This window comes from Rana temporaria, chromosome 3 (genome assembly GCF_905171775.1).
Source record: "Rana temporaria chromosome 3, aRanTem1.1, whole genome shotgun sequence".
Classification (NCBI taxonomy): domain Eukaryota; kingdom Metazoa; phylum Chordata; class Amphibia; order Anura; family Ranidae; genus Rana; species Rana temporaria.
In genome coordinates this window covers 66,095,098-66,107,598 of record NC_053491.1, presented here as the reverse complement: position 1 = coordinate 66,107,598, position 12,501 = coordinate 66,095,098, and positions in this window count along the sequence as shown.

The following is a 12,501-nucleotide window of genomic DNA, read 5'->3' as shown; positions in this document are numbered from 1 at the left end:
GCCGAGACAACGGGCAGAGAGAAAGAGCGTGTCTCCGCCGAGGGAATGAACAGGCTCAGGTAAGTAAAACGGGTGGCTGGGGTGGCCGGTCAGTAAGAATTTTTTTCACCTTAATGCATAGGATGCATTAAGGTGAATAAACACAAGGGTTTCCAACCCCTTTAAAGATAAGATCCTCTTCATGCTGTTTTTAAGCTGCTGTGAATATTTTTGTTATTCAGTGCTTGTGATAAAATCCCTGGCCTGCTGCCTATTCTTAAATATAACAGAACTCCTCTGGGACTTTATACCAATCATCTCTAATTGGCTCAATACAAAATACTAAATATGATTTAGTAAAAACTGGTACTTTCCTTTCTGATAATTGATTCATAATTATCTATGGGTTATACAAAGGACAAAGGGACATCAACTGCACATGGAAGAAAGATAAGAAGTGCTTCATTATATCAAGAGTGGATAAAGCGGTAGTAAAGGGAATAAAAATAAATCTCCCTGTATACGAGAACTGGTGCACTCAGAATCTGATTAAGCTGTGCATGGTAGCCAATCAGCTTCTAGCGTCGGCTTATTCAATTAAGCTTTGGCAATAAGATCTGAACGCTAAAGGTGTCTACGCATAGCTCTCCAATTTTAGTAAGTAACCCTCTGTGGACTTTGGAAAAGTTGCACAGAGAATATTGCATATATATAGAAATTGGGGGGGGGGAGAATCCTTAAAGTGGATGTAAACCCACTCTCATCCTTTCTAAACTACTGCCATAGTGCTGATCTATAAGGATATAGATATCTCCTGCATGTATCCTTACCTGTCAAATGTTCCCCCTCTGTCTGTTATAAGAACTGAAAAACTGCAGATTCTGTGGGTGGATCCCTTCTCTACACTCCCCTTGTCAACATGCATTTTTTCCTGTATATTACTTACACTAAATTCTGCTATGATCACTAACATCCAGTCAAAATCCAGAAAAGTAACCACACAACTCCAGAAAAGGAGTGGGGGGTGGGAATTATAAAATAATGCCTGTCTCCAGGCTAATGCATGAGATATGTAAATAACCTGTCACTCACAGCAAGGGGGCGGAACGAACTAAGGTTTTTCTCTGTAAGTCCGTTTTATTTCACTGAACAATAAAAGAGGATTGCTCAGAGCTGGATTAAATCTGTGTGGCAACACTGGGCACAGATGATAGGAAATCTTATACTGTGCATTGTGACATCAACAAAAAATATTTGGGTTTACATCCACTTTAAAGAGAACGTTAAGTGGTGTTGCACATAGTATTTTTTTTCTTTCTAATAAATATTAGAATATTTAGCATTTTCAGCCAACACGTAAAACTTTTGTATCTTTCTCTATTTACAACCCATCAAACAACACTTGTTTACAGGCTATCTGGCTCAAGCTGCATTTTGCATACATAAGTGGATGACTTGTCACAGTCATTCATCTCTTAATCAGATGGCTAAAGTATATCTAAAGGCACAACTCTTTTCTTAGTTTTGGATGGAGTGGAGAGGGATTAGAACGCCTGCCAGTTTTATAGCTGTCTGTGTGCCTGTTAAGGAGATCCACCCTCTTGTCCTGTTCACCATTATCATTGAAAGTGAAAGTAAAGGAAAATTCCAAATTTTGAGTTGTCTCCAGAAAAGTAATAGAGGAGAAATCTTCCAATAGGGACACTAGTTCTGGTGATCTGGGGCCCCTGTTCCCGTCAGATATAAGGCGACCCGTCGGAATTGATGTTCTGTCGCCTCCATCTTGCTACTCCCCGCACTCCTCCATTGTAATGATACACCGAGAAGGGGGCAAGCGGACATCTTCTTACACCCACCGGTGTTTTGCATTTCACATTTATTTTTAACAGGAAACTGAGCTTATAAGGTGAAATACAGGATTTATAAATCGGACGGATGGTTTACATGTTAAATTTTAAAAGCAGCGGCAAACCTGCTGACCTCACAGGTTTGCTAATATGACAGAACACTGCTGCTTTTAAAATGCAACATGTACTGGATTTAATTATATATGCTCTGTTTCCTGTTAAAAATAACTGTGGAATGCAAAACACCGTGGGTGTAACAAGATGTACACTTGCCCCCTTCTCGGTGTATCGTTACAATAGAGGAGTGCGGGGTGTAGCAAGATGGCAGTGATGGAACGTCACTTCCGTTACCAATTCTGATGGGTCGCCATATTGGACGGAACACCCCCAATGAACTCCCTTCAATTGTAGGGATTTTCTCTCACTTCCTGTTTGGCTATGGGACAGGAAGTGAAGGGAAATCTCCACATGGGACACAGATGATGAAAAAAACAGGAGTTATAACCCTCCCTTATGCTATCCAAAATGAAAAAAAAAAAGTTTTGCCTATAGTTCTACTTTAAATAGAGATTTCAATCAGGCAAACAAAGGCATGAAACAGGCAACATTTAGGCTGGGTTCACACCGATGCAATGCATCACCTCACATGTGATTTGCACCACATTGCTTTCCTAATCACTTGCGATTTTGTGCGTTATGATTTGAGGCCATCATTTTGTATGGCTGAAATCGCACCACATCCGCAGGAAAAAGGTGCAGGCACTTTTTTTTGCCACATTGGATTCTAGCAAAGGCATTTCATTTTTGTGACTTGCTTTTGGGTTGTCTAACTTTTAATTGACATCCGCAGCCGATCGCATAAACTCAGTGCGATTGCTATGTGGTGAGATTCCTGTGCGTTTCCCGCATCGCATCAGTGTGAACTGAGCCTAAATGTGCCGATGCTATCTCACAGTGCTCTTGTAGTCCATTAAAAGATTATATATACGTTAGCAACAAAAACTAATATAAAGTAACAAATTAAACAAAAACAAATACAATTCAGTGAAAGCTATTGTTGTTTTCTCTTTAAGAGTTTATTCTTCATGAGGCCAGTGTAGGTTCTTATGTAGTGTGTTTTTTTCTTATCCTTTCATACATTGGAAGGGGTATCAGCCATGTAATCCATCTCATGATTATTTCTTCACCTGATATTAAAAAGAATGCAGAATGAGCATCTTCTAAGATTTGATCAGCACTTTCATGGTTATCTCTGCATTACAGCAAAGAACAATAGAGAAAATGTTATGCTGCGTACACACGATCAGTCCATCCGATGAGAACAGACCGATGGACCGTTTTCATCGGTTAAGCGATGAAGCTGACTGATGATCCGTCGCGCCTACACACCATTGGTTAAATAACCGATCGTGTCATGCCGCGTACAGACGGTCGTTTTTTGTGATGAAAAAAAACGACGTTTTAAATCATGAAATAAAACAACGTTTTTGAAACATAATTTTCAAAGACGAAGTTGCCTACACACCATCGTTTTTTCACAATGTTCTAGCAAAGCGAGGTTACGTTTCACCACTTTTTTCCATTGAAGCTCGCTTCATAACTAGCTTCTGGGCATGCGCGGGTTTAAAAACTTCGTTTTTTGCTACACACGGTCAATTTCTGTGAAACAAAAAACGACGTTTTGAAAAACGACACAAAAAAATTCAAGCATGTTCGAATTTTTTTTGGTCGTTTTTTTTAAGACATAAAACAACGTTTTGCCCACACACAATCATTTTAAATGACATTTTTTAAAACTTCATTTTTTTTCATCACAAAAAACGACCGTCTGTACACGGCATTAGAACGCGGCGATGTAAAACACAGCAATGTGCTGAAAAAGACGAAGTTCAATGCTTCCACACATGCGTCGACTTGATTCTGAGCATGCATGGATTTTTAACCGATGGTTCGTGCCTACTAACGATCGTTTTTGACCTATCGGTTAGGAATCCATCGGTTAAATTTAAAGCAAGTTTGCTTTTTTTTAACCAATGGTTAAATAACCGATGGCACCCACACACGATCGGTTTTGACCGATGAAAACGGTCCTTCAGACCATTCTCATCGGTTTAACCGATCGTGTGTAGGCAGCATCACTCTACCCATACACTTTCCACATTACATCAGATGGCCTGTTCTTTTTTTATAAACAGCTTTAGTTCTACTTTCTTCAGTCTGCCCAGATTTTGCATATTTAGATATTACGCCTTAATTACACTTTAATATGCATTTGAAGGCTTCAGTTCTGGATTGCTTGACCCTGTCTTAATGGAATGGACTGAGAAGTTTTAATACACTAAGTAGATTAGCGGCGCAAGGTCTGTCAGTCTCTAGCTATTTACAGATAGCACAATTCGGCTTTGTTCTACCATCGATCTTCCACGCTGTAAGTATTTTTCTCTTAAATTTATCATTTGCAAACATGGTACTTTCTTATACAGTATAGCAAGATATTTTAATTCTGATCATCTAGGTAATTAGTTCCTGGGGAAACTGAAAATGATACAAGACAGATTATAATAAAAACAGATGACTTAACATAAGGTGACATTTTGTCTTCGCTGCAGTAATTATTTATTTTATTACAGTTACCTATATAGCGCTGTCAATTTACGCAGCGCTTCACATATATATTGTACACTCACATCATTATTTATATTAAAGAAATAAATTAACTATCCACAAATTATAGTAATATAATAAATCTTTGCTTTTGTTAGATCCAAAATGGTGTGATTCATATTACAAATGCAGATTCCCTATTATAAAATATAACAGTTAGTGAGATCTGTTTTTTTTTTCCAGTAATGTCCAAGTGGTGGGTGCACATGGCTCGTTCCCGTCTCCCATGCAGCTATCAAGCACATTTCTTTTTCTGCTTTAATTATTCTAAGGGGGAAAAGCTGAGAAAATTGCTGTTTGGTTGTGGACACTTTACCTCTGCTACCATTCTAATGTTAGACATACGGTAGTTTTCAAGCCTAACATTAATATTATGTTTACTGTTGTTAACATACCTAATTTTGGGCAAACTTTGTACTGACTCCTTTTTGACCAAACACTATTCAAATTCCCCTCTGTGTTTTTTGAATGGTTTATTGTGTGTTCATATTCCTGTTCAGACTTAGGAAAGGAGCAGTTGAGCGTGTTAGTGTTGGGGATGAAATTTGTTCAGTGGTGTTGCTCCCAAATTCTTCCACCTTTATAATCACTGCGCCGGAGTGAGGCCTCATACACACGACCAAGTTTCTCAGCAAAAACCAGCAAGAACCTTGCTGGGAGACATTTTTTTGCCAAGGAAACCGGTCGTGTGTACATTTTCGTTGAGGAAACTGTCGAGAACCTTGACGAGCTAAAAAGAGAGCAAGTTCTCTATTTTCTCGACGGGAGTCTGATTTGGCTCGTCAAGATCCTCGACGGGCTGGTTTTCAACGAGAAACTCGGACGTGTGTATGCTAAGAAACCCGCGCTTGCTCAGATTAAAGTATGAGACGGGAGTAAAAGTAGCATTTGTAATGGAGATTACACATTTTTAAAGCTGTAACAGACTGAAAAGTGCAAATCGTCTCTTACCAAACTTTTATTTAACACGCAAACACATGAAATTAACAGAAGCAGCCCCAAGAGTTTAGCCAGTGGAATCGAACTTCCCCTGCCATTGTATGTGTTGTATGTCACCGCGCTTGAGAACGAGGAGATTTTGGCTTGACTGTGTGTACGCAAAGCAAGCTTGTCAAGTTCCTCGACAAGCCTAACAAGGAACTCGACGAGGAACTCGATGTGTTTCGCCCGTCGAGTTTCTCGGTCGTGTGTACGAGGCCTCACAGTTCTTGGTCCACATTTCAGCCTTTATGACTGTAAAGTAATTTGCCATGGTAGACCTCTGAAATCAAATACGTTGCTTAACCGGTTAAGACCCGGACCATTATGCAGGTTAACCCCCCTGGCGGTGTTCCCGAGTCTGGCTCGGGATAAGATTTTTATACCAAAAGCGGTATCCCAGAGCCAGACTCGGGCTCGCCTCGCTGCAGCCACAGACAAAGTTACTTACCTTGTCCCTGGATCCAGCGATGCCACCGCGCTGTGTGAGCGAGCGGGACCTCGCTCGATTCACACAGTGTCCTCCTGTGCCGCCGATTTCTGTTCCCTGCGACGTTACGACGCACAGGAGCGGAGAACGGCGACAAATTCAAAAATGTAAACAAACACATTACATACAGTATACTGTAATCTTATAGATTACAGTACTGTATGTAAAAAAATACACACCCCCTCTGTCCCTAGTGGTCTGCCCAGTGCCCTACATGTTCTTTTATATAATAAAAACTGTTCTTTCTGCCTGCAAACTGTAGATTGTCCATAGCAACGAAAGTGTCCCTTTATGTCAAAAATTGTTTTAGACCAGCTAGAAAACAGCGATAATAAATTATAATCTCTGCGGCGATTGGAGCGTCTTTGAGAAGCCCGCATATTTAAGATTGGTGGATAGCGTTGTGAGGCCACGCCCTCTGTCGAAGTCCTATGACGAAACGCGTCAGAGCGTGGCTTCTCACGACGCTCAGGAAGTGACGTTTGCGCTCCACCAGGGCCTCGGCTGGAACCGGAAGTTGCTAGCCTCCTTGAGACTGAACCAGGACCAGTGCGACGCTTCTCCTATCATTGAGGAGTTGGTGAATATGCGCTTTTAATTTACATACACTGTACGTTTAATGTTTGAAGGGGTTTTTGCATCTGTGGGCTACTTTTTATCCATTAAAAAACGGAATTATGCTATGGCATTTTTTTGTCTTTTTTCCTGGTTTTATTGGGAGTTCCCACACAGACGTGTTTGATCACCCTGCATGAAGGTTCATTATCAGTCTGGAGTTACACATACATCGCCCTGTATTATTTACTTTTTGGTGAGTGCGTACCCCAGAGGGGGCTTATTGTGTCCCACGTGGTGTCTCTTGAGGAGTTCGGGTGGAAGGTGCTTACTATCTGTTCTTTCCTAAATTGGACCACACTCTTTTTGGAACCTTTGCTTCTACCATACTGATTTCCTTCATGCCTTATTGAAGTGTAGACGTGGTGCTTTGGGCATCTACACTAGAACTGTCACCATCAGCGCTGTTTGTGATTTTATTATTTGTGCATTTATGTCCTTATAATATTTATCTCTTTTTAAATAAATTATAATCACTTGCAGAATTGTGCGATAGCGATTTGTGGGGAAATTCATCATAAAAAAATAAAAGTAATGACAGCGACAATTCTGCAACTGAGCAATTTTCAGTGATTTTGAGTTGATTACATTATTGAATAATTTTTATTATAATTATATTATTATTTGTTATAATTATTAATAATTATTTATTATATTATAATTTATAATTTTGTTTTTTAAAAAATGTCATACCCGGGATGTCTACTAGACTCTTGTTTGGACAGATTTAAGTGAGTTATTCCTAAGAATTACAGGCCTACAGTATAAAACGCCAAATTTCCTTGCAAAATAATGGTACCGCTTTCAGCACCTTTTTTCTGAAATAATCATACCGCCAGGGAGGTTAAGGACTTTGCCCCTTTTTGCGATTCGGCACTGCGTCGATTTAACTGACAATTGCGCGGTCGTGCGACGTGACTCCCAAACAAAATTGACGTCCTTTTTTTCCCTCAAATAGAGCTTTCTTTTGGTGGTATTTGATCACCTCTGCGATTTGCGCTATAAACAAAAATCGAGCGACAATTTAAAAAAAATTCAATACTTTTTACTTTTTCTATAATAAATATCCCCAAAAAAGATATACATGTTTTTCCTCAGTTTAGGCCGATACGTATTCTTCTACATATTTTTGGTAAAAGAAATCGCAATAAGCGTTTATCGATTGGCTTGCGCAAAATTTATAGCGTTTACAAAATAGGGGATAGTTTTATGGTATTTTTATTAATAATTTTTTTTTACTACTAATGGCGGCGATCAGCAGTTTTTTTTCATGACTACGACATTATGGCGGACACATCGGACACTTTTGACACATTTTCCCAGTGGGCACAGAAAAAATAAACTAATGGGTTCTAACCCTTCACCACTCAACCCAAAACTAAAAAAAGTTTTGGCTATATACATACTTATGACATATCTTATCTCAGCAGGAAACCCAGTTTTTTTTCTGCTGTAATTCATTTACAGATTTTGCAATAACAGCAAAGGAATGTTCCTTTTATATCTGCCTGGAGTTTAACTTTAAGACAAACAGATTGCAAAATAAGTATTTACTTTCTAGTACCCAAATATCTATATTTTATGCAATACAAAAATCTGGAAGAACAAAGAGGTATAAAATGTGAAAAACACATTAGAATGAATTTTGAAGCAAACACGGAGATGACTCCTTTGGTTGATGAAGATAATTTGCACATTAAGCCTTTGCTTATTAAATATTAAGACTGATATAATGTATCTTTAATATTTAAACCAATCGGTCAACTTTTGCAGAGATTATGTTTTGAAGAATTCATATAGCTGGATTCACGTAGGGTGGCGTATTTTTGAGCCGGCGTAGCGTATCGTATTTACGCTACGCCGATGTAAGTCAGAGAGGCAAGTGCTGTATTCACAAAGCACTTGCCTCCTAAGTTAAGGCGACGTATCGTAAATGGGCCAGCGTAAGCACGCCTAATTCAAATTGTGAAGAGGTGGGCGTGTTTTATGTAAATAAACCATGACCCGACGTGATTGATGTTTTTAACGAACGGCGCATACGCCGTCCGTGGACATAGCCCAGTGTGCATTGCTCCAAAGTATGCCGCAAGGACTTATTGGTTTCGAAGTGAACGTAAATTACGTCCAGCCCCATTCACGGACGACTTACGCAAACGACGTAACATTTTCAAAATTCTAAGCGGGAACGACGTCCATACTTAACATTGGCTAGGCCAGCTTTTTGTTCAACTAACTTTACGCCTGAAAACGCCTTACGTAAACGGCGTATCGTTACTGCGACGGGCAAGCGTACGTTCGTGAATAGACGTATCTCGCTGATTTACGCATTCTAGGCATAAATCAGCGTTCACGCCCCTAGCGGCCGGCGGAACTAGACAGCTAAGATACGACGGCGCAGGCAGTCGTATCTTAGCTACATTTAAGTGTATCTCAATTTGAGAATACACTTAAATGTACAACGGCTTAGATTCAGAGTTACGCCGGCGTAAACCTCTCTGAATCTGGCTAATATTCTTTCCCCATGGCGGCCAATGTCCGTTAGCCTGTATCTTTGCTGCTTTGTCATGAAGTAATAAAGTGGAGCAGGAAAGACGGGGTGCATTTTTTGGGAGTGCCTTTGCCAGCATTAAGACACGGTAGCCATGGCTCATGTTAGTGTCTCTAGTGTAAGGGCGGGTAGCAGACATAGATTGCAGGAATGTGAATTGTATCAAACGCATCATTGCATTCTAGAACTTGGCGAGTTCACAGTTCCCTGGGGTAGGCAGAGGTGAATGTTTGAGATGTCTGTCTGTATCAGTCTGGTCAAAGGCAACAACAACATTACAGTCAACAATTTTGGGAAAAACCGAGTTTTTATGGCCTTTGTTAAACTGGAATGACTGAAATCCTGGTGGTGTGATCTAATAAATCTCTAAAGACGTACATTGAAAATTGATCTGAAGAATACTGTTTTCTGTAATATCGCTGTTTTACATGCATCCCTGAGTGGAATGTTCTCTTTATATCTCTGAATATCTTAAACTTACCACACACATAATAATATTGCTGTACAATCTCCTTTAGGGGCTGCTGGAAAGTTGAGGGCCACCTGTCAATATGCCCAGCCCAGCATTCACTTCCCAGTCAGTTTTGAGGCAATGAACAGTCCATGTAATTGTTTTGTAATTTTATTGAGGGATTTGAACTTGGATATGGATAGGAATATATGGGATGCCCAGTAGAACAAACAATTGGTTGATTGTATATCAATCAGTTGGGACAACTATACACACTTAGCTACTCCAGTCTCCCCCAGCACATCTCTTACTTACAGGCAGACTGTTAATCTCACTCTCTCTACTGCACAACACTTTACTCCAGGCACAGCTTCACATGGTTTGGCTCAACTCCGACTCAGTCAGGCCTCAGCAACTGCCTTTCACAGGTCCCTTTAATGTAGCAAGATTGAAAATAGGAAGTCTTTAGTGCTAGCTGGTGGACTACTGCTCCTAGTAAGTCCTCTTCAGGCCCTGCCAGCCCTCCTGGCTGCAGCTGCCCGACCTGACTGGCCGTGACATAGCAATCCTCACTGGCTCCACACCCAGCTCTCACTGTGTCCTCTCCAGCATGCCTCTCCAGTCCTCCCAACTGCCCATGTCTTTAACCAGCCCTCCTGGCTGCAAACAGGTGGTTCCCTCCTGAAGACTTGCCCACAGTACTAGCTCCTGCTGTCCTCTCTGTGCCTCCTGTTTGGATCCCTCATGGGTTCTTGAGGAGCTTCGTCCTTCAACCAAGTACCAGGCCTAAGGTCACCCCCCCAAACTGGGGAGCTCCCTCAAAGAACCAGCCTAGTACTCCATCCTTAGTTCTTCCAATCAACAACTCCTCCCTAGCTGGGCTGGCCCTGGGTATTTCAAGGAGGCCTGCCTCCTTCCAATCCTATTTGGGGATTGGTCAAGACTCCCTGAGACACCCCAGACAGCTCCATCTCCCTTCCCCTCCTCTTTTTCTAGAATCCTCTAGAAACAAGAGGGAGGTAACTGTGGAGTGATGCTGTCCATGAGTCAAAGCTTCTGCTTTGAGCCACTCCCAGCCTACACAGATCAAAACAAACAGGCCTAGCTTCTAGCTAGGCCTGCCTAAATTTACCTGTGTTCCAAAAATCCTCACCTCTAGCTTCTACCTATGTAGAGGGTGCTACACCTATTTAAAACTCAATTATATCTTCACTTTAAATTATAAAAATGTAGTCAGGGAGGATCACAAAACTAAATTGTAAATTATCTCACTGTTCTTCATACCAATGTACACAGACTTCTACTCTCATGCCCTGTTCACACAACCGGTTTTCCCGTCGGATAAAAAAAACAATGTTTTTCCCGACTTTATTCCTGTCAAGCCTGCCTTGCATACACACAGTCACACAAAAGTACGGTGAACTTTTGACTGCCAAGAACGGGGTGACGTAAAAGAATATGACACGACGAGAAAATAAAGTTCTATGCTTCCGAGCATGCGTTGAATTGTTTCCGAGCATGCACGGTTTTGAACCCGTCGGAAAAGCATAAAGACGAAGGGTTTTACTGCTAGGATTTTTCCTGACAAGGAAAAAAGAGATCATGCTCTCTTTTTTCCCCCGGCAGTTTTCCCATCGGAAAAACTGCGAGGGAGCATACACACGATCGGAATTCCCGGCCGAAAGCTCTCATCGCAGTTTTTCCGACGGGAAAACCGGTCATGTCTACAGGGCATGAAACACTGAGCAGCGTTCCCAAAGGCCCCTTTCAGACTGGGGCGGGAGCTGCGGTGGCGGTATAACGCAGCTAAAAATATCGGCGCTATACCGCCGGAATTGCCGCGGGTATCAGCCGCTAGCGGTGCGCTATTAACCCCCGCTAGCGGCCAATAAAGAGTTAATACCGCCCGCAATGCGCCTCTATAGAGGCGCATTGCGGGCGGTATTGCCGCGGTTTCCCATTGTTTTCAATGGGAAGGAGTGGTGAAGGAGCGGTATACATGCCGCTTCTCTCACCGCTCCAAAGATGCTGCTGACAGGAGATTTTTTTGTCTCCCACCAGCGCATCACCTCAGTGTGAAAGCCCTCGGGCTTTCACATTGAGTCTGCAGTGAAGGAGTTTTTCAGGCGCGATAGCAGCGCTATTTTTAGCGCTGTACCGCCTGAAAAACTCATCATTGTGAAAGGGGCCTAACTGCAGAGTCCTATTTGACCTAGGAAATTTTCTTCTGGGGCTGGGGAAAGAGTAAAGAAGCAGTCTGACTGTACATGTAATATTTTGTCCCATACACCTACCTCCTTTGTAATTCTAGGTTGGACAGGGCACCCCCTTTCCTTGCAGGAGGCCAACAGCATAGCTAGCAAGAAGGCAAAAAAAGATGGGAGTATAAGGGCAGTTGCTGAGGCTGACCATACACATATACCCACCCCAAGGGGTTGTAATGGACAATCTTGGTACTGATAAACAACAACGTATTTTTATGTAAAATATACTGTTTAATACATATAAAATGACATACAAAGATCAATAAAATATCAACCACAAACAACTACTAACGGTTTACCCCGTAAGATATCTGTTGAAGTAGAGTATAGACTGGTCTTTTCTGAACTAGTTTCGCAGTATGGGACCACTTCCTCAGGAGGAGTTGTCTATGGAACAAATAATACAGTAACACATATAGTAAATGCAATATAATACAGCCAGTTCGAACATGATAATACAGCCAATATTGTAATAAGAAGATCTGCTCATCCAACCGGTCAAGACATACTTAGTAGTTGTTTGTGGTTGATATTTTATTGATCTTTGTATGTAATTTTATATGTATTAAACAGTATATTTTACATACAAATATGTTGTTGTTTATTAGTACCGAGATAGTCCATTACAACCCCTTGGGGTGGGTATATGTGTACGGTCAGCCTCA